The following is a 25,393-nucleotide window of genomic DNA, read 5'->3' as shown; positions in this document are numbered from 1 at the left end:
AAACTGTCAAGTCTCCATATCTTTGCCAATGCTTTTCATTTTCTTTGCAGATAGAAAATCTTATTTATTTATAAACAAATGACCACCTTGGACACTAAGAACAGCACACAGTTTTTCTTTTGGTTAAGCTCTTTCATTCCCCAAAAATCTCACAAGAATTTAATCAGAACTAACACATAACTAAATGCTGTATATGTGTGTGTGTGTGTGTGTGTGTGTGTGTGTGTGTGTGTGTGTGTGTGTGTATATATATATATATATATATATATATATATATATATATATGGGTCTACTTCAGAACAACGAAACCTCACAACACCGAAGAACAAAACACCGAGACCAAAACAACGAAACCCCACAACACTGAAAACCATACACAAATACATACACAACTGCCCCAAACTACCAACCACACCACCCTACACTACAAATACCCCCCAAACACCCCTACTTTAATATTCTAACTCCAAGATCGCACAGACACACAAGGCAAACTCACACCCACACACTACAGTCCCTCACACACACACACACACACACACACACACACACACACACACACACACACACACACACACACACACACATACATACACCACAGTCACAACACACACTTACACACACCACTACTCCTCACAAATACACATACACATGCATACTCACCCACAGCGGAACTCCAAAAGCGCTAAATCAAAATCCCGTAACACCAGGATTTTGAATTTCACGCTTTTCGGTGTTCTGCAGTTTCGTTGTTTTAGTCTCCTTCAAAACACTTTCAATGTTCTGGTCTTTCGGTGTTTTGAAGGAGACCCATATATATATATATATATATATATATATATATATATATATATATATATATATATATATATATATATATCAACTATGCAGTCTATAATCTTAAAAATGAGCAATATTAATTAATAACATTTTCTAAAAAATGTCAATTCCCTAGTAAAGATTAAAAGTAGAATTTTATATTACAATGTCATATAACCCTGGTGCTTTATCTGTATTTAATAACCACTTCCACCTAAATTCTTATTCTTGACTCTTTGAACTCCAACCTCTAGTTTTTCAGATGCAATCAGTAAAGCAAGGTAAGTAACCCAAGCAATGAATCCCCTCCATTTCATCTATTTCTTATGGCCTGGTAAATAACTCTTCTTAGGAACAATAACTTAAAATAGTCATTTTATAGTTTGTAGCTAATTACTTCCTTCAGCTCCGCTGTCTTCCTCAATAATTAATACCTTCCAGAATAGTCGTGAAAGCAGCAAATGATTTGGTTATTTTTATTTTATATCATTATTGACCACACAGTGTTATTGTATTTATTTTATTTTATCTATATTTATTTACTGGGATAGTGCACTGATTAGTAACTATATTTGTTTACTGCGGTAGTGCACTGATTATTATCTATATTTGTTTACTGGTATAGTGCACTAATTATTATCTATATATGTTTACTGGTGTAGTGCACTGATTATTATTTATATTTGTTTACTGGTGTAGTGCACTGATTAGTATCTATATTTGTTTACTGGAGTAGTACACTGATTAGTATCTATATATGTTTACTGGTGTAGTCCACTGATTATTATCTATATTTGTTTACTGGGGTAGTACACTGATTAGTATCTATATTTGTTTACTGGAGTAGTACACTGATTAGTATCTATATATGTTTACTGGTGTAGTACACTGATTATTATCTATATTTGTTTACTGGGGTAGTACACTGATTAGTATCTATATTTGTTTACTGGAGTAGTACACTGATTAGTATCTGTATTTGTTTACTGGAGTAGTACACTGATTAGTATCTATATTTGTTTACTGGTGTAGTCCACTGATTATTATCTATATTTGTTTACTGGGGTAGTGCACTGATTATTATCTATATTTGTTTACTGGTGCAATGCACTGATTATTATCTATATTTGTTTACTGGTGCAATGCACTGATTATTATCTATAGTTGTTTACTGGTGTAGTGCACTGATTATTATCTATATTTGTTTACTGGTGCAATGCACTGATTATTATCTATATTTGTTTACTGGTGTAATGCACTGATTATTATCTATATTTGTTTACTGGGGCAGTATACTGATTAGTATCTATATTTGTTTACTGGGGTAGTGCACTGATTGGTATCAATATTTGTTTACTAGGGTAGTGCACTGATTATGATCTATATTTTTTTACTGGGATAGTGCACTGATTAGTATTGACCATTTTCAGGCACAGCCTGGATAATAAATTCTGTCAATGTCCTATTCAAAAGTACTTGGTGTTTTGGACTTCTGTTTCCAGTGCTAAGCATGTAGACACACTTAATAATTGCTTCAGGAAACACCTGTTTGAAAAAAAAAAAAATCTAATACCAAATTATTCAGTTTTTCTCCTCTCACTGTGCTAGAATATAAACTGTTTTATCACTTTTCAGCTGTATGCTGCCCAAAAGCAATCCTCAAAGACAAAAGTAGACTTAGACCAGCTGTGGCCATGAGCTTTTATCAAGCATGGCTGCATTCACTCCAGATTTATCACAATCAGAAATATCGGATGATGCAACCATTATTCAACCTTTGTAAGGAGACTGGCAATTAGAGCTTGCATCCGTTGCCTCCTCTATCCATTAATTTCAAGCATCAATGGATTCATTTCAATCCCACCTGAACTTAGAGGTGTAGGAAATTAAAGCCTCTGGCCTGGGTCTGGCTGATCAAACTGCAAAATTAGAAGATAGTACTCAAGACCTTGTTCTTCAGGTGGAGGAGCTGGAGCACCAAGTTAGTTTTCTGCTTGACTTCATGCAAAATTTACACAATTGAGTCGAAGTTTAGGAAAACCAGGGGCAAAGAAACAACCCTGCATATTTTAGGACTAGAGGAAGGTGTGGAGCAGAAATACATATTTCAGTTTCACTGTGCCTGGATTCCAATCATCCTAGGAATGGATTCAGCTACTAAGCTGCTATTGGAAAGAGTACACCACTCCCTAGCTCCCATGTCAAAACCCACAAAACTGGTTATTATCCACTTTTTATCATTTCAACAAAGAAAAACTATTGCGAGCAGAATGGGAAAAGAAAGACATCACATATTTGGTTAGGACTGCTACTTTTGACAATGACTTTTCCAGACAGGTTGTTACTAAAAGGAAGGCATGGCTCCCCTTGATACATTTACTAAAAGAAAAAAAAAAAAGAACTTTACTACTCTCTACACAATAAGACTTAAATTTCACTTGGCAGAGAGCCCAAGGATCTTCCAACAACAAGATGATGCAAGTACATACCTTAAAGAAGAAGCCATTTTATCCCATTCAGACATTATGGACTGGACACCTGCTTTGATCAAACAGGGTAGAATAGCCAAGGGTATGGCATTATCCTTTCAAGATCCAAAGAGACAGTGACCTACCAACCCTGCCACGGAAGAGGATCTAGTGGCAGTGACAATGTGAATGGACCCAGTATATCATCATGTTGATTCTTTCATTTAATTAACTATTAAAAAGAAGAGGTACTATAGATAATACGCAACTTTCTGTGCTTTCTGCTATGGCTGGACAATGCTGTTTCTGGCCCTCATAACTGTTTTAACAGTACTGATCACTAACTTAGTTTTAATGCATGTTACATTTTGAGAAGCTAGTCTTACTGAACTGTACTCAGTACATTCTCTTGAGCATAGCTATGTAATGATCTGTTCAACATCTTAGAGAACCCCTTTCCCATAATGCAGCAAAAAAGGGGCATAGGGTATATTTCTACCCTAATACCGTGCGATCACAAAATAGTTTATATATAGTTATCTGGAAATTTGTTCTTCTTACATGTTTAACCTCTTTGCATAAGAGCTGATTGCTTTTGTTTGATGGAGTTCTTAAATACTATGCATTTTTTTGTAACTAAAGCTATTGTAATTTACTTTTCTGTTCCTTACATTCAGGGAGGACTTGTGTTAACTTTTTTCACAGACAGTATCAGAAGTCCATGGTATAAGACAATTCTATGGGTTCTTCAGATAGGGACGAACCACCTATTGTTGGGAATGCATCATCATGAAACTACTTAGTGTTAATGTCAACATAATAAACTCACCTGTCAAGAGATCATGCCTACGCACCTGGATTAGAAAGAATTTTCTGGATATTATAATACTACAGAGATACACTTCTCTGATCTAGAACACAAGACGTTAACCACATGGGGCTATGATTTGGTATTCAGATCCTCTCATGTATCCACAAAGCATTGAAGTGAAGCATTTTTGGGTCTATATTATATAGACAAAATTTCAAAATCTTGAACACTCACATAAGCGGAAATGCAGGAAATTGAAATCACTATTGTGGGGAGCTGCACCCCCCCCCCCCACACACACACACACGCACACACACACACACACACACACACACACACACACACACACACACACACACAGCTAAATATATATTCCAACTCTGAGATCACACTAAAGTGAGGAAAGGCCAAATTTTCTGATCTTCACTGCACAGTGATCTCACAATAACGATTACGAAGAATGGCAATTTCGACATCTAAGCCGTTCGAGATTTTGATTTTTCGTCGATTTAATAGGGACACGCATTTTAGTTATATTGCATGTACAGCCCAAATAAGTCCTTGATAATTTTTCTCCAGCTGGGGTGGGGGGGATCACAGGGACAATTGTCATTATAAATGGTAAGATATTTACCCTAGTAAGCATTTATTTCCATCCAATCACTGGAGTCAGGATATTTAGTAAAGCCTTGCAATACATACAAGAAAGAATAAAAGATCTACTAGTATTAGTTAGTGATTTTGATTACATTACAGACTTTTGGGACTCTACTGCAGACAGACCCTTTTATATACCCCTATGGCCAAATACCTATCCATTTGAACCAAAAAAATGACTCTGATTGATCTAGATCTAACCTCATACCCAGTCCCTAGATGGTTTACTTATCATTCTCCAAAATTTGGTACATCTACTAGGATAGATAGGATATCTAGAGATTCAGCTATGCTAGAATTTAACCCCATATACAGTCTAATACAGTGCCCTTATACAGACCAGAAAGCAATAGAGCATACTTTCTAAGTACCACCCTCTCCAGTCACAAAGTTTTGGAAGCTCCTACTGTTCAACACAAGAAGGCCTAATTTATCTAATCAATTAATAGCAGCCACTGTGCATAATCTAGACAGTTACTCCCCTGCTATTCTTTGGGATACCTATAAAGCATTTTTACATGCTAAACTGCATTCTTGGGCAAGTGGATTACAGAAACAGTGGAACAGTATCTGTGCAATAACTGAGACCTGGTTCAAGGCTCCAGAGTGCACCTCTGCAGTACCAGGCTACAACTCTTACCACACTTTTCGGCCACCAAACCAGAACCAAAACACTAAAGGTGGAGGAGTGTCCATATTCACTAAGGATATTCACACCACCAGGCTAGTTGCCCAACACAATGCATCTGAAATTCTTCAGGTGCAACTAACACAAGGTAAAACTGCAATCCAAATTGTAGCTTGCTACAGATCCCCCACCATGCCCCAAGATTCTCACTACACCTTTCTAAACATACTGGAACATATTAAGATACAACCAAACACCCTAATACTGGGTGATTTTAACTACCCTGCCATTAACTGGGAAAACTACTCATGTGCCAACACCTTTGTCCAACATTTTCTGGAATTCATAAATTCCAATGCCCTGGATCAACTAATCCATAGTCCCACCAAGGGCTCCAGTATCCTAGACCTGGTCATTACCAACATGGGAAATCAATAATCCACACCTATGGTCACCCCCCTCATTGGGTCTGACCATAAGCTAATCACCCTTAACATCCACATCCCACCCACACCCCCCAGTAGACCTCCATAAAAATCTTCTCCAAAGCCAACTTCATGCTACTCAAGTCAGAAGTGACAAACATCATGACACCCATGCAGATGGGAACTGAAAGTTCGACTTCTGAATCCTACACTAAAGCACTGTATGAGCACATCCACTCATGCATGAATCATGCTATCCCAAATAGAACCAAAATGCTCTCCTCCAAAAATAGGAAACCAATCTGGTAGTCCCCTGCCTTAAACAAACTTTACAACAAAAGGAAGAAACTGTTCAGAAAAGAGGAAAATCCCCAGATGCAAAAAACTCCCTTACCAGCCTCACTAAGAAGCTGAGATCCCTCATAAAATCCTCCAAAGCTAGTTACGAAAATAAAATTGCCAAAGATTCCAAAGACAACCACAAGGCATTCTATAACTGTCAAAAATCCAAATGGCAATGCTCAGATCTGCTCTGAGCTACAACAGAATGGCATTAAATATACTGATCCCAAGGATATTACTAATATCCTGGCAGATCAATTCAGTGCCAACTTCACCCCCCTCTCACCCCCTAAACGGCCCATCTGAATACCGGAAGCTTGCCAAATTCCAGTAATAATGGCCACACAGGTAAAATATGCACTCTCCAAAGCTAAGAATACAGCATCCATGGGAGCAGATGACATCCCGGGCTGTGTACTACATGAACTACAAAATAAACTGGCACCTCACCTAAGTGTCATGTTTAATCATAGCCTCACCTCAGGCTTTGTGCCCACTGAGTGGCACACAGCTACAGTTATCCCACTCCACAAGGGGGATCCACCTTGGATCGTGGGAACTACCGCCCCATCAGTCTGATGAGCCTGATCTGCAAGGCCATGGAACGTATAGGTTCATAGGTAGGTACTAGGCTATCAGCCCAAGGGCCTACGTAAGCCTATCCAACAAGGTTCCCTGGCTTATGCCACCCAATAAAATTATTTTCCTATGCCACTGTCGAGCAGAGACACAGACGTGATCCCCGGGGTGTATTTCCTACTTCCCATTCACTCATCAAGATTTTTCTTGAAGAGTGCTAATGAAGAACTTTGCTTGACATAGATGGGTAGCCTGTTTCAGAGTATGGGAAGTCTCTGGGACAGGAATCTCTCCCTCCAGCATGTCCTGTTTATTGTGGTGACAAGGTTTAGGCCCCTAGACCATGTAGCTCAGAGGGATTGGGATTTCTTTAGGTGTAGCATGTCCAACAGCTCTGGGTTTGACATAGCTTTATATGTTAGGCAGAGATCACCTCGGAGTAGGCGATATGCTATGGAGTAAAGCTGGAGTTTTTTGAGACGGTCAGTGTAGGGCATCTGTTTGAGGCCAGTAATCCTCTTTGTGAGGTACTTCTGTGGCCTTTCCAGCTGCTGCAAATGTCTTGTGAGGTACTAAGGTCTTTTCATCCAGAAAAAAGGAGGTCATTGTCCCACTGTACTCATCCCTCATTAGACCTATTATAGAATACAATGCCCCGTTTGGTATATACCTCTCAAGACATCTGCAACAACTGGAAAGGCCACAGAAATACCTCACTAAAAGAATCACAGGCCTAAAGCAGATGCCCTATGCTGTCCACCTTAAAAAACTCCAGCTATACTCTGTCGCATATCGTCTACCCAGAGGTGATCTCTGCTTAACATACCAGTCCATGTCAAACCCAGAGCTGTTGGACATGCTACACTTAAAGAAATCCCAATCCCACAGAGCCACACGCTCCAGGGATCTAAACCTTGTCATCACAATAAACAAAACATGCTAGAGGGATAGGTTCCTGACCCAAAGACTCCCCAGACTCTGGAATAGACTGCCCATACATGTCAAGCAGAGCGCCTCTTTGGCCCTCTTCAAAAGGAACGTTGACGATTGGATGGGAGAAAGGAAATTCACCCTGTGGATCATGTCAGTCGCCCTGCTAGACAGGGGTCCAGGGAAGTAAATAGTGTGGGAAGAAATAGCCAGGGAATTGTTATGGGTAGGCTTGTATAGGCCCTAGGGCTGATAGCCTACTACCAACCTATGAACCTATGAACCTATGAACACATACTTTAACCCTACATGAAGAGTATCAGAAGATATACAGACAGTTATTGCAACAAAATATGCAGGGATCTACTTCTACTCTAGCATCTATAAAAAACAAAATTCATGACATTATTAATAAGAATACAGAGACCATGTTAGATAACCTTCACAATATTGTAGACTGAGTTCATCTGTAAATATATTCTAAGCCAGCCAATAAAACTAAAAGTGATGGACTCCCCTAAGAGGTATACAAGTCCTTGCCTTCCATTGCCATAACCCTCTTTTGGAAAACTTACAGATTAGCTGCAGAGGGCATGAATGTATCCGCTTCATGGAAACAATAATTCATATACCCTTTCCTGAAGCCAGGTAAGGATCCATCTATACCCTCTAATTAATTTCATTACTTAATGTAGATTGTACAATTTATATGGGTATATGATTCTTGCATCCCCATCAGGTAGACTTTGTCAGAGGCCGGGCTTTCTGGCATAACATGTTGCAGGTAGCCCAATGAATAGAAAAGGACAGCATTACTTCTTCTCCAAGTGCTCCTCTATTTATAAATGCTGAAAAAGCATTTGACAAGGTTAAATAGCCATATTTAGTAAGAATATTACAGGATTATCATTTCCAAAAGTGTTTCAGGATAACACTGATGAAGACTTTCCAAGTCTCTACTGCAGCAGCCAAGTAGGCCCATATATATTTGGGGTCGATTAGTATTTCTAAAGGAGTTTGACAAGAGTGCCCCCCCCAGCACCACTTCTTTTTATTTTCAGCCCTCGTGCCAATAGCAGCAGCCTTGTGGATGGCATCAGGGGTAAACATTTCAAGACTCTCAAGTACCCTGTCACATAGTGATGTTACGCTTTATGCTGAGTGTCTTGTAATTTGCCTAGAAAACCCATGTCATACTCTTCCACTCTGCTGGAAAGTTTCATCTCAATGGAATTATACATCTGGATACAGAGCAAATGTGACAAATCCTACTCTGTTGCTACATAATACAACACTGTCACTCCAGTCAAGAAATCAGTATAGTTTTACTATAAATCCCCCTAATCTCAGTACCTAAGTATAACTATGGCTCCTACACAAGAAGCAATTAAAGAAGCCAGTATATGAGATATTCATAAGACAACTGAGAAACACATACTAGAAATGGAGATCCTGGACTCTACATTTCAAATTGAGAATCATTTTTGTAAAGAAGCTTTTATAGCCTCAAGGTTTACTCCTAAAGGATTCCATACCCAAGACTTGCATTGCTTTCAACTCAGATCTGTGCTCCAGTCTTTAAGTGTCGATGTAAATCAGAGTGACTTACAAAGTCCCCAGTCCTTCAGATATTAAAATATATTTTAATGGCAAAAGACTCATCAAAGAGAGAATATCCGACTTTACATGTCTTTAGATGAAATTCATTTCACTGTCTTCCAAGAATTCCAAAAACTACATGAAGGGAGCACCAATTATGCATTCAATTTGCAAGAGATTTAACAGATACTGTGAGCTCCAGCTAAGATCACCTCTTCTCTAAGTTGGAGAACCTTCACCTGTAAATGTCTTCATATGCTATTTTTAACACCAGATAAACTAACCCAGTGGTTCCCAGGCTCTAAAATAACCTGTTGGAGGTGCCAAATTTTACAGCATACAGTATGGCGCCATGGGGATATATATGAGAGCCCCTTGATTAATAGCTTTTGGGCTGAATTTTGGATGACAGCTGGTCAACTATATCAGATTAATGAAACTGAAAAGAAGACTTTATCATATTGGGCTGGGTTGCCTAACACCTCCCTACATTCTACAAGTGATGTCACTGGCTGGGAAGGAAGCAATTACAAAGACCAGGAAAACCGCAATATCACTTATGATGAAGAAATGCTTACATATCAAAGACACAATTTATAGGGCAGAATATAATGTGACAAACAGAAGAGGAACATTAGATAAAGTCTTATTGAGGTGTGGTCTCCTTACTTAGCTACCTCTCATACAGACATATAACTGTCATCATACATTAGTGCTTCTCCTTAAGAATCCTAGTCGCATGGGATAAACAATCCCAGAGTCTGTCACCCTACAGGCATCATATAAATGTTGTCACAAAATATAGACCTCAAATGGAAAGTCTCTACCCTGGATGTTTAGTAGTAGTAGTTTAATAGCTGTCTAATAGCTACTTAATAGATGCTCAATAGTTTTCAGAGTTTATTTTAATTTACACTATAACTTACATATACATTTCTATTAATTGTAAAGGGAATGTTTACAGAAATATATTAATTCCTATGAATTTGATACAATACAATCTATTAATGTGAATAACTGTTTTGAATATTTTATTATATAACTTGTAATTGATAGCATTACTACACAGTGTGTATTTAAATTTCTCTTATCAACTTATCAATTGGTGTCAATATATATCTTCTGTTTTCCTGAATGTAAAAATTCTGCATTTAAAATATTAAATAAAATGAAACAAAATATAGTTGGTGTTTAGAAAGTAGGTAAAAGATTTTTTGATGAATCTTCCCAGAAACTCTTTGAGCATATTTTCTGGTAGTTTTACAGTCATTAAATTCCCTCCCTTGTGCTTTTTGTGTGCTTTTCCCGAAATGAAACAGCATCTGTTGAGAGACATACTGTTTAATTGTCTTCTGGGTGAAGGACTCAATAGCAGTAAATCAACCAATTTGGATTTGCTCATCACTGAACTTGTGTTGCTTTGTTGGGCCAACTTTTTCTTTACAGTTTTTCTTCTCAATTGGCTAGCGGTGATTTGATACCAAATTCCAGAAATAATCTAACATGATGTCAAGCTGTTAAATTAGCAGAGTTGGAGTGTTCCTGTATCAATTTGTCTCACTACCCCAGTGGCATTAATCAGCTATCTGTTTTTTATGTCTATACTTAATCTTAGGAAATAAGCCTGTATCCATCATTTTTTCATTGTTAATGGAAGACGACCAAACCTCTGAGGTAATTAATGACCTATTGTTCATCCAGATGGTATGTGTTCTCTAAGTCAGTGAACATATCTGATTGTTCTATACAAACAGATCATAATCGTGCAATATCTGAGTCCAAAAAAATCTGAACTCTCACACAGTATAATAAAGCATTCTCAATAGATTTTTCAGAGGAACACATATTGCAAAGTCTATCCTCCTTAATCTTATATTTTATAAAGCCTTAAACAGGTGTCTACTTAGCATTAATATCCATAAAAAATCTTGTAATATATATGTACTAGAAAAGTTAGCCAATTCTGCTACTAACAAAAGGAGATAATGTACTCCAAGGTCTAAAATAATAGTATTTATCCATTATATGAGGTAGAAGAAACTGAGTTAAGGACAACCCGTATGATCCCACACTTCTTTAAATTTATACCATAAAATAAATCTTAAGTTTCTGTTATTTTTTTTTTCAAAAAAATCCAGTTCAGATGCAAAGATTCTGTAGCAAAAGAGCCCACAAAATAAGGGTGCCCTAAATTAGGCCCTAGTTTAAATTTCACACTGTGCAAAACATTTAACATCATTATTAAACTTTCAAGTACTTTTTTGGAAGAGGCAATTTAGATCATCAACAATGATAACAGGTGTGCCTTTAAGGATCTAAATAAATGTTCATACTGTTTTGCAATGGATGAAGCATAGATAGAAATAAGACAAAATAAATCCGGAGAACAGGAAGAGTCACAGACACTAAAACCTCTTGAAAGGATGACAACCAATAATTTCAAATGTTTTTATAAAATATTGCAGTGCTACAATGTAGGTTATTCTCAAAAGACCAGTAAACATTATCCCATAAACAACTGATACTTGTTGCTATAAACTTTCAGTTAATTATCTGACATCAGGCAAAGAAATTACATCTATAAAAAGAAGTTTACATTGTTCTAAGACTACACAATGCCTGTTTGTATTTCTAAGGCTAATACTGAGACAATATACTTGTATGAACAGCATTTTCCCTTTTTGCAGTGGATTTCATCCATTCTTTTAACTTGTATTTTCTATCTCTTCCAATAGTACTAGCTTTATCGGTAGCGTTGTTGCCTCACAGCAAGAGGTTCTCCCGTTCAATCCTCGACTAGAGTGCAGGGAGTGCCTTCTGTGTGGAGTCTGCATGTCCTCCCCGTGGTTGAGTGGGTGTTCGAAAGACATGCGTAAATGGGTGTGCCTTCATTGAAGGTTGGGCATCAGGCTGGCAACTCGACACCATAAAAAAACAACTGCCAATCATTAGCAGACCGGAGTTTCGCTGTGGCGACCCCTAACTGAGAAGAATCCGAAAGACAAACAACAACAGTCTCTGGCATTTTCTTCAGTATCTTCACTATTACCAGTATCCCTTTTTCCATTTTTATCACCAGTACCCAGAACATTATGTGTAGGCTGTTCATCAATATCACCTGCACAGCTAACAGCATCATGTACACCCACAATAATATCAGTAGGCTGTTCATCAATATCACCTGCACAGCTAACAGTATCATGTACACCCACAATAATATCAGTAGGCTGTTCATCAATATCACCTGCACAGCTAACAGTATCATGTACACCCACAATAATATCAGTAGGCTGTTCATCAATATCACCTGCACAGCTAACAGTATCATGTACACCCACAATAATATCAGTAGGCTGTTCATCAGTATCACCAGCACAGCTAACAGTATCATGTACACCCATGGTAATATCAGTAGGTTGTTCATCAATATCACCTGCACAGCTAACAGCATCATGTACACCCACAATAATATCAGTAGGCTGTTCATCAATATCACCTGCAGAGCTAACAGTATCATGTACACCCACGGTAACATCAGTAGGCTGTTCATCAATATCACCTGCACAGCTAACAGTATCATGTACACCCACAATAATATCAGTAGGCTGTTCACAATATCACCTGCAGAGCTAACAGTATCATGTACACCCACGGTAATATCAGCAGGCTGTTCATCAGTATCACCTGCACAGCTAACAGTATTATGTACACCCACAATAATATCAGTAGGCTGTTCATCAATATCACCTGCACAGCTAACAGTATCATGTACACCTACAATAATATCAGTAGGCTGTTCATCAGTATCACCTGCACAGCTAACAGTATTATGTACACCCACAATATCAGTAGGCTGTTCATCAATATCACCTGCACAGCTAACAGTATCATGTACACCCACAATAATATCAGTAGGCTGTTCATCAATATCACCTGCACAGCTAACAGTATCATGTACACCCACAATAATATCAGTAGGCTGTTCATCAGTATCACCTGCACAGCTAACAGTATCATGTACACCCACAATAATATCAGTAGGCTGTTCATCAATATCACCTGCACAGCTAACAGTATCATGTACACCCACAATAATATCTGTAGGCTGTTCATCAATATCACCTGCACAGCTAACAGTATCATGTACACCCACAATAATATCAGCAGGCTGTTCATCAATATCACTCACACAACTAACAGTATCATGTACACCCACAATAATATCAGTAGGCTGTTCATCAATATCACCTGCAGAGCTAACAGTATCATGTACACCCACGGTAATATCAGTATCACCTGCACAGCTAACAGTATCATGTACACCCACAATAATATCAGCAGGCTGTTCATCAGTATCACCTGCACAGCTAACAGTATCATGTACACCCACAATAATATCAGTAGGCTGTTCATCAGTATCACCAGCACAGCTAACAGTATCATGTACACCCACAATAATATCAGTAGGCTGTTCATCAGTATCACCTGCACAGCTAACAGTATTATGTACACCCACAATAATATCAGTAGGCTGTTCATCAATATCACCTGCACAGCTAACAGTATCATGTACACCCACAATAATATCAGTAGGCTGTTCATCAATATCACCTGCACAGCTAACAGTATCATGTACACCCACAATAATATCAGTAGGCTGTTCATCAGTATCACCTGCACAGCTAACAGTATCATGTATACCCACAATAATATCAGTAGGCTGTTCATCAATATCACCTGCACAGCTAACAGTATCATGTACACCCACAATAATATCAGTAGGCTGTTCATCAGTATCACCAGCACAGCTAACAGTATCATGTACACCCATGGTAATATCAGTAGGCTTTTCATCAGTATCACCTGCACAGCTAACAGTATCATGTACACCCACAATAATATCAGTAGGCTGTTCATCAGTATCACCAGCACAGCTAACAGTATCATGTACACCCATGGTAATATCAGTAGGCTGCTCATCAGTATCACCTGCACAGCTAACAGTATCATGTACACCCACAATAATATCAGTAGGTTGTTCATCAGTATCACCAGCACAGCTAACAGTATCATGTACACCCACAATAATAGCAGTAGGCTGTTCATCAGTATCACCTGCACAGCTAACAGTATCATGTACACCCACAATAATATCTGTAGGCTGTTCATCAGTATCACCTGCACAGCTAACAGTATCATGTACACCCACAATAATATCAGCATGCTGTTCATCAATATCACTCACACAACTAACAGTATCATGTACACCCACAATAATATCAGTAGGCTGTTCATCAGTATCACCTGCACAGCTAACAGTATCATGTACACCCACAATAATATCAGTAGGCTGTTCATCAATATCATCCACACAGCTAACAGTATCATGTACTATTTACTTCTCCGATGTGGGAATCTCAGGTGGAACAGAAGCAGTAGTGGACAGCTATGATTTATCAGGGTCCTGAACCTGATAACAATCAAACCACAAATTATCTGTTCCCTTACATTTCCTACAAGACTTAACACAATTCTGGGAAGTATGACCTACTTCCCAAGATTGAGGGCATTTCCTTTTGACACAATTTTTAATTGAATGAATCAGGAAAGCACAAAAATTCATGTTTTAGGTTGCCTGCATGATGCACATAACTTTTTAACCCATAGATATTAATAACACAAAGAATATGAACAAAGTTTTCCTGAGACATTTTTAACATGACCTGTAACTCATATGCACCAGTCCAAATGTTTCTGTCATCATATTTTTTTTTTCACCTCAGAACCAAAACAGCATATCATCTGTATGAAATTGTACTAAAACACAACTTTTGGGGGGGATATTCATACCAACAAAGGTAGGATTAGCTTCGGGAGCACACTTTTTATTCACATTTCAGAAGAAAACTCAGCAAGTACAAAAGTTATGTTGTAGAAAACTCTTTACCTACATGGATAAAGGTGGTTATGTCTTTACCAGAGAAGCCTGAAGAAGATATAACAGTTTCTCAAGCAGCATACTGATCAATTTGCTTACCTGAACTTGATGAAATTCATACAACAGGTAAACTTCCAGCCTGATAAGGAATATTTGTAGTTTCTGAAGCTGTTTTCTGACCCACAGTTGCATAGGTTGTAGCTGCTTCCTTTAGTACATCCTAGAGAGTGTTTGATCCAAGCATCTCAGAGAAAAAGAGTTGAAAGTGCTCCATGCCTTTTAACCTCTAACCCTGATTGCATAATATTCTGTTCACCTTCCATATTACAGCAATCCATTACATCTCCTCCGGAAGCAACAGCAGCTGAGCTTAGGTTCATTTTCATCCATCATTGTCAGCAATGTTTCATCTAATGAGCTATCATCATTCAAAACAATTAATAGAACATCACCTCTCTCTCTGAAACACTTGTGTCCAACCCCATCTCTTCCCAATGTGCACTGCAACTACCATATGACCTGTTACAGTAACAGGAAAGAGTAGAGGAAGTTCCCCAGTGAGCTCGCCATTGCCATACTACCTCAGATCTCCCCTGAAAAGGTGTGTGTGTGTGTGTGTGTGTGTGTGTGTGTGTGTGTGTGTGTGTGTGTGTGTGTGTGTGTGTGTGTGTGTCTGCGTGTATGTGTATATATCTGTGTGTGTTATGTGTGTTTATATGTGTGTGTGTGTGTGTGTGTGTGTGTGTGTGTGTGTGTGTGTGTGTGTGTGTGTGTGTGTGTATATATATATATATATATATATATATATATATATATACACACACACACACACACACACACACACACATACACACACACACACACACACACACACATACACACAAATATATATATTTACACACCATACCTCTCAACCTATCATCCCCTTAGAGCAAGAAATCTGGACAAAGCCGACATAATGGGGAGACAGAATCCCAAAAATAGGGACACATTTTAAATATTACTGTTAAACTTAGAAAGTTGCTAGAATAACAGGATTTGTGTTAGCATGCATTTTTCTGAAGGATATGAAGTCTGAAACTCAAATGCATTTCATTATTTAGTGACTTTAACCCTTAGATCATCCCAGTGATTTGTAAAAAAAACACAATTTCTATGAGAAACAGACCAAAAATATGAGGCAAAAATCTGGGCATTCTGTGAAAATCTGTACTGTTGAGAGGCATGTAATACACACACACACACACACACACACACACACACATCTCTCTCTCAAGATATAGATATATATATATATATATATATATATATATATATATATATATATATATATATATATATATATATATATATATATACAGGGATTTATGTCAGATGATCGAGTTTCCAAAAACTCAAACATCAAAAAAAAAAAAAAACACAAAAATCTACTTTCTTATGTTTATGCAGGGGGCAGGCCCACCTGCACCCCCATGTGTTCCCCCCATAGCCCCTGCAAATTATATATACCAAATCCGAGATCTCAGTACAGTGAAGAAAAGGATAAATTCCCAATCCTTGCTGTACTGCCATGTCCATTCAAAAGCTTTGAGTTTCCAGAAACTCAGTCATATGGTCTTGACCATATGAATTGTGAGTTTCTGAAAACTCACTCAACTGATAGGGATACATATAGAGATATACTGATATAGGAAGAGAGAGAAGGAATAAAAAAACATACATATACACACACATATTGACATATTGCTAGTTTTTTAGGAGTCAACTTCATCTCCTAGAGCCACATTCGTACTTCAATATTTATAATTAACATATTTTTTGTAGAAATCCTTTCTTTAATGTATAAATCTATTTGATCTTCTGAATTACTAGAAGCTTGAAATATCTTCATCTTTATAGCTTTTCAACTGATGCATAGATCAATTTTGACATGAGAGTGCAGCTCCACATGCGTCTGGCTGTCAATATATGTACTCCATATAACATTAACAATAATATCTACACTCCTGCTTCCTACAGCTTTATATCAAAGTAATGAAAGTCCCTGGTCCCTGACATGATGTAAGGGGTTACCTCGGTGTCTTATCTTTTTTGTGTGTACGTGTGTATGTGTGTGTGTGTGTGTGTGTGTGTGTGTGTGTGTGTGTGTGTGTGTGTACATATATATATATATATATATATATATATATATATATATATATATATATATATATATATATATATATTTACTCTATGTACATACACATATACATATATACATATATATATATATATATATATATATATATATATATATATATATATATATATATATGGTTTACCATCAGAAGGTCAAACCTGACCCCATCGAACTATGGGATCATCGACCTACTTCAGCGAAACTGACAATGTCGAATTCCAACATTGTTGAAATACAATTTTCCCTATACCTCGGAACGGGTTTTAACATGGATCAAGATGGTGGCGAGATTTGTACTTCGACAATGTCAGGTTCAACTTTGTTGCCGTTCGGTCTCCAGACTTTGACTGAAGTAGGTTCCACTGAACCCACTTCGACCTCCTAATTGTCACCCTGTATATGTATATATATATATATATATATATATATATATATATACATATACATATACATATATATATATATATATATATATATATATATATATATATACATATATATATATATATATATATATATATATATATACATATATATATATATATATATATGTAAAGTTTACACACCCATGTTAAGATGCCAAGTTTTGTGATATAAAAAAATGAGATCCCAATAAATCATTTCAAATCTTTTCCCACCTTTAATGTGACTTATAACTTGTACAATTCAACTGAAAAACAAACAGATCTGTTAGGGAAAAAATATAAAAAATAAAACAGGTACAATAAGCTGGTTGCATAAGTGTGCACACCCTTAAACTAATACTTTCTTGAAGCACCTTTTGATTTAATTACAGCATTCAGTCTTCTTGGGTACACACCTGCCATCAGTTAAACAGACTCTGATTAACCCCAAATAAATTTCAGCTGTCCTAGTAGGATTTTCCTGACATTTACTCAGTTGCCTGCTACAGCAAAAGCCATGGTTCACAGAGAGCTTAGAAAGCATCAAAGGGATCTCATTGTTGAAAAGTATCAGTCAAGAGAAGGGTACAAAATATTTCCACAGCATTGGATATACAATAGAACACAGTGAAGACAGTCATCAAAAAGTGGAGAAAATATGGGACAACAATGACTGGACTTCGCTCCAAAACCGATGAAAAGACAAGATGAAAACTGGTTAGAGAGGCTGCCAAGAGACCTACAGCAACACTGAAGGAGCTGCAGGAACTTCTGGCAAGTACTGCTTGTGTACTACATGTGACAACAATCTCCCGTATTCCCCATATGTCTGTACTGTGGGGTAGGGTTTCAAGATGGAAACCTTTTCTTACACAGAAAAACATCCAAGCCTGGCTAAAATTTGCAAAACGATTTATCAAATCTCACAAAAGCATGTGGGAAAATGTGTTATGGTCTGATGAGACCAAGGTTGAACTTTCTGGCCACAATTCCAAAAGGTACATTTGGCACAAAAACAACACTTTGCATTACCAAAAGAACACCATCCCTAAGGTGAAGTATAGTGAAAGCAGTATCATGCTATGGGGCTGCTTTTCTTCAGCTGGAACTGGGACTTTACTCATGGTGGAGGTTATTATGAAAAGTTCCAAATACCAGTCAATTTTGGCCCAAAACCTTCAGGTTTATGCTAGAAGGCTGAAGATGAAGAAGAATTTCACATTTTAACATGGCAATGACCCCATGCTTACATCTAATTCAACAAATGAATGGCTTCACTGGAAGTAAATTAAAGTTTTGGAATGGGCCAGCCAAAGCCCAGACCTAAATCCAATAGAAAATCTGTGGGGTGAACTGAAGAGAGCTGTGCACAAGAGATGACCTCACAATCTGACAGATTTGGAGTGCTTTTGCAAGGAAGAGCGGGCAAATATTGTCAAGTCAAGATGCGCCATGCTGATAGACTCCTACCCAAGAAGACCGAATGTTGTAATTAAATCAAAAGGTGCTTCAACAAAGTATTAGTTTAACAAAAAAGGAAACCAGTCCCCAAGCAGTGAGTGTTCCACAAATCAAGCCAACAAATAAGCAGAAAAAAGTGGAACAGAAGTTCTGGCAGAATCGTAGGCACACAATAATAAAAGCAAGAAGTAGTTTATTGGTAGGTAAGCTCTTTCGCAGTAATCCACATTGCTTCTTCAGACATCAAAACACATCACCAAGGCTTCATTTATACAATCTAATAGTCAGTAATCATCCTATCAACTAAGGCAACACCCACCCAATTAAAAAGGTAACCCTGCACACATTAAAGGAATACACCTAAAATGTTCACAAACAATATACACATAATCACTTTAATTTTCTTGACTTCAAGACAGGCTTCAGTGGGACATGGTCATTCAAACCAAGTCCACGGTGTGCCCCAAGTCTCAAAATCCACTGTAACTCTACATTTCTTTCCTATTAACCAAGTCCCCCAACCTACCATGTGCAATCAATACATGCAAAACCTGAAATAAAAATGTGTGCTCATTTCCTTCCTGCAGGGTGTGTTTAGCTAAGGCACTATAGTAATAGCCCTTCCTGGTGCAATAGACATGATCCTTCACCCGTTCCCTGAGGCGACGATTAGTTTTGCCCACATAGAACCTGAAACACATGCGACGGTGAGCCACATATATAACATTTTTGGTGTTACAATCTGCTACTGTTCTAAGTTCCCACTAATGATCTGTTCCAGGATGTTTAAAATATCTGGATTCATCAATAAACTCACAGTGGGCACATGCCCCACATCTGAGGGAGCCCAGTGGTCTCTCACTAAAAGTGCTGAGTATTCTTGGATAACACAATCATTTTTTTAATGTTTTCCTGTTCTTACAGATGGGATGAATTGCATTTAAGTGACTCAACATAAGTAAGTCTATGTGTGGTGTGCATTCTATGTGTGGTAGATGTGGCGTGTGTGTCTCTGGCACTAGATTACTATTATGAGTGTTTGGTGTGACAGTTTTGCCTCCAGAGGCACTGTGTATAGGCATCTGTCACATACTGTATTTGTTTCTTTAAGGATTGAATAGTTGTCCGTAAATATTAGATAATTTTTTCTCTGTCTCAATATACCCATATCCACCAAACTAACCTAGCACTGAGCAGCATTTTACCTTCACTAAGGATAATGCCACAATATGAACAGAAGATGACTGACTTAAAAATTGGCTAGGGAAGGATACAGTATTTGACAATGGGGGAGAACATTGTTACCAAACCAGGTTGCTTTGTGAAGAATTACCTGCATCTGTCCTCTCTAGGCTTTCAGATATCGACTAAACTAGATGAAAATGGTCCCCGATAGGGAAAGCAATGTCTAACCTGCAGTCCAAATTTCTGCTTAGTCTCCTCCCTCTCGTTTACCTTCCCCTCTCAAGTTATTTGCTCCCAATGTATTGGTTCCCCTGCTAATTTCCTCCAGTAAATCCCAGCCCTCTTCTTGTCTATTTTGAATACCATTACTGCTAAACATACCTATTGGTAAAATCTCCTTTCTCTATTCCTGTATTGAATTAGTTGTTGGAATGTGGCTGTACCCTTCTCATAGATTGTGGGAAATGAATCTTAAACATAGGTGGCACATAAAAAGGCATTTGCATCAGAGTCTAATGGGTAAAATAAGCTCCTTACCTCTATGGTTCTTTATGTAGCCATCCCAACTGCAAATCTACAGCTATAGATAATTCAGGAATTAAACTTAAACTACATATGGTTTAGTAAAAGGCACAAATCCCTCTCTCAGTCTTGTAAACCCCTGGGAGAGAAGGAGGAAAGAACTTTATACACTTCAGATTATTTGTTCATTGCTTATGTCTCATCAGTCCTTGCATATAAGTCTCCTCTAACTAAGGACACACCTTGGAGCAAGCTATTCTAGGAAGTATTATGGTATGCTTTGATATGATCCATCTTCTTCTCTCACAGATCAAGCCGTGGCACCCCCCTGCAATACATAACTGTGTCCTTAAAAGCTCTGAATAAAGAAAGAGACCAAAATCCTAAACTTGACTGGAACTTTCAACAAACTCAGGCACCATCTTGCCCTGAATATAAATAAATGCAGTTAGATATGGCCAAACTAAATGGGGGAGGGGCATACTAACTATCTTTTTGAACTATTGCAACTTAATTAGGTGGTGGTGTGACATTTGTTGCCTGCAGTTAGAGAAAACATAAATTCTGGGTATGAAATCCTAACTTTCAGAAGTTTTGACACTTTTTGCTTGAAATGCTTAAAACATCTTTTTTTTGTAAGTGTCATCCACTACAGCAGATCCCAGTAAAACTGTAAAGCAAAAAGCTGGTAAACTCCTCAACTAAACCCTCACATTACTATAGGGTCCACAGTGCTTGCACAATAGCCACATTAGATACATTGAGGAAATTTAGCTGGACATATGCAGTGCCCAATGACGGTGATGCTGTCTCACTGTGTATTGATGTTTTACAGAATTTAAAAAAAAATCCTACAATTTCAGAAAAAGTAGCACTTCTTTCTTTTTAATAGATATTGTTACACATCTCCCTTTAATTGCTATGACTGCTGATTGATTACCCCCAGCTATAGATGTAAGTTCTAGGACTGATCATTAAATATGAGGCTTTGCAAATGCCTCTCTGTATGGTGCTGAGTTATAGTAGATTCCTATTTGCCTCATTTTCTTTGTTTGTGACTCGTCATGTCCAAGCCATGTTTTCAGAATGTATATATCCAAAAGAGGACCTGTGCAGCCCAACTTGCTACAATGGCCTATGGTTCCAGTGCATTACATTGACACACCACAATGTTGATGGCCTATTGATGGACCACAAAAGTTCAACATATGCAACTGGTTGACAGGTGGGATAGATCAATAATCCCCAGGTGGGCGAATATTCTCTTTCCCATGGGATTGTGTGATCTTGGAGTTAGTATATATAGTATATATAATTGGCAGGATATTTGGGGGCAGAGGGGCTTCACTCTGCAAAAAAATCATGTTACTTTGTTTTTGATTTCTTTTTTTGGTGGCATGCAGTGAAGCATGGGGGTTGACATTCAGCATTTCGAATTGTCAAACATTTGTGGCTGACTTTCTTGCCATTTCATTGACATTGTGGTGTGTTGACAAACTACAGTAATTACATAGATCTTTATATATATATATATATATATATATATATATATATATATATATAATATGTGTGTGTTGTTGTTGTGTCTTTCGGCTTATCCCGGTTAGGGGTCGCCACAGCGGAACTCCGGTCTGCTAATGTTTGGTAGTGGATTTTTACGTGCCGAGTTACCAGCCCTGACGCACAACCTTCAACGAAGGCATGCCCATTCACGTGTCCCTCCACACAGAAGACGCTCTAGCTGAGAATCGAATGGGACAACGTCTTGCTGTGAGGCAACAATGCTACCTCAGCATGTATGCATATATATGTAAGATTATTGTAATCATACACATAACATATTTAATACATTGTCGGTCATATATTTTGAAACAAGACATAATTCTAACAAATTGGGTTTTATTGCACAAATTTACTATAGTGTAATACCTGTTTTTAAAATCCTGGAGAAGTTCACACTGAGAATATTTACTCTTTCTTCATTTTTAACTTGTGTCTTCATGAACTGTGATTGATCGTATGGTTTTAATCATTAAAACAAAAAGATGTTTTTAAAAGTGTGATTTTAAATAGTCATTTAAACACAGATATGTTTTTAGAAATTGTGATTGTCTATTTCTTTTTCAAGTGATGACATAAAATAGATAATTTCAATAAAAGGGGATTTGAAGGTTGTGGTTATGCCTTTCTTTTGCACTTCATGACACCCAAATGTTTGAAGATGATCTAATGATCTTTTGCATTATAGTTTAGTTTCCCAAACAAGTAAACAAGCTATTATTTTACTTTTCTGTGCTTTGAGTTACTGATTGTTTGTTTTTTAATTATCATTCATTATATCCAGGAAACCCCAAAGGACTACAAAAGCCATCTGCTTTAAACTTGGAAACTACTACATCCATTGAGCCTTTACCATGCTGAGACTGAAGTCAGGCCAGATACAAAATTTAAATAATGAATGATACAACTTGAAATGGAATTTACGCGATATTTTGCATTTAGTAAAATTTTAGAGGGAATTTCCTTACTTAATGAGTCAGTTATATTTTTCTACCAGAATCATTATCAAATGTAAAAGGAGCCAATAACAATTCTAGTTTACTGGCTGTCTGACATTTTAGATGACAGTTGACCTACTGGCTATTTCATGTAGACATTTTTTTCATTCAGTCAGCTACAAGTTTGAAGTTGGCAGGTCTTTCAGATAGCATGTGGAATAAAGGATTGGATGGTCCACCTTGCTGCCAATCACTGTTTATGTTCTTCCCACTAAAAGGTTTTTCCAAAGTATTGGGTGTTATTTTTTTGACATTAGAAGTCTTGAGTCACAATGGCTCTCTTTTGAAATGTTGGGATGCAGAATGCTGAGCCCTGAAATATTGGGAAAAAAAATTAAACCACATGGAAGAGCTAGTGTTGTGTGTGTGTATGTATGTGTGTGTGTGTGTGTGTGTGTGTGTGTGTGTGTGTGTGTGTGTGTAGATCAATATGGGTGTGCTTAAAATAAGTAAAACTCCCTAATGTTGACACCTGTTTTGTCGACATGACACACTTTTGTCAAAAAACAGATGTTCAATATGTATGGGGAATCAACAGAACATGGTGTTGGGAATATGTCTGGGAAATAATCAGAGCATCCGCAGTGGCATGTTGATGTTTTTGATGATTTTAACTCATTCCTTTCAGTACAGTTCGTTTCAGTATGTGTACTTTTAACTACCAGTGGGTGTGGCTTGAGTCTTTAAAAAAATGAAGTTATCACCTTACAGGTCTAACAAATACTTATTGACAGAGGTCAAATATCGCTATAATTGTTTTTGCCCTCATGTATACTACAGAATAAAATATTCTGGTGCATTGTATGTAGCATGGGTTTGGAATTATTAATTCAAACATGAATAAGCGATATTTGATGCCTAGAAGTGCAGTAGGAAGTAACTGCAGAAACGCCTGGAGGCGCACTCAGCTGTAATGAGTTGTGCCTGCATTAGCAGACATTGACTTTTGGGAGTTTTGAGTATTGAACCTGTGAACTGCAGTTCATCCAGCTATAATAGATTGAGTAAAAAAGATTAAACATCACTGTGTAAAATTCTCCAGCATGGACTTTAACATGGCTCCTGTAAGGGATTATGTCTCTAATTAGGACTGTAGTCACCTCCCAGATGGCCCTGGAAGGAAGTCAAGACTGAGACCCTGCTTACAATCAGTGGGGCTTTTTTTGTGCCTCGATTGATCTGCCTGTGAATGAAAGTAATATTTACATATATACGGGTGCGTTTCCTTTTGCAGACTCTTCACTTATTTGACATCTTCATTTGAATCAGCTGTGGTCAGCTGTGCAGTTCTGCATGTGATCACACTGTAGCCTTGGTTGCATAGCTGTAGAGTTAGTATCTATAAGTAAGGGGATAAAGGGGCTGTTTGAGAAGGTTGTAAAGGTCTAGCAATATGCAATTATGCTGTCATTTAAATGCCTCATTTAATTGTTTTTTTCATGTTGGACAAGTCATTTTGCTTCTAGAGTGCATTTTATTGAGATATTTTATGTGTAATTTGATATCTGTTGCCTCAGTTAACACCTAGATGGAGCTGTAGGTCTATCAGGAAGGGGTTAAGATTAGGAGAGAGGATGGTTGTTACTTTTATTTTTTAATCAGTAACTGCCTTTTTTGCACTGGGGACTTGTTAATTGCAACATGGAGCATAATCTGTAGGTATAGTTTGTTGGGGAACAAAATTGTTTTGTATTAGTAGAAAGCCAAGAGATTGTATAGCTAGTATTGTCAAATGGAGAGGACTGACAAACTTTAATAATGATGGCTGCATGTATGAAATTTACTATGGATGACTCGTACAATTGCAACAGGAAATGCAGATTGTTTATGTTTACAGCATGTACTGCTCCTGTGTCTGTACAGTTCACACAGAAGTGTCGTCAGAGGG

At 37.6% G+C, this 25,393-nt stretch overlaps 1 protein-coding gene across 5 annotated transcripts in view; it reads left to right on the top strand.

Moving 5' to 3' along the window:
* NALCN (sodium leak channel, non-selective) overlaps nucleotides 1–25,393 on the top strand; it is a 3,563,801-nt gene that overhangs the window by 2,950,653 nt on the left and 587,755 nt on the right. The gene's annotated exons all lie outside the window — the stretch shown is intronic.

This window comes from Protopterus annectens, chromosome 5.part0, assembly GCF_019279795.1.
Source record: "Protopterus annectens isolate FY-2018-M chromosome 5.part0, PAN1.0, whole genome shotgun sequence".
Taxonomy (NCBI): Eukaryota; Metazoa; Chordata; order Ceratodontiformes; family Protopteridae; genus Protopterus; species Protopterus annectens.
This window is presented reverse-complemented; position numbering and strand designations above follow the sequence as displayed.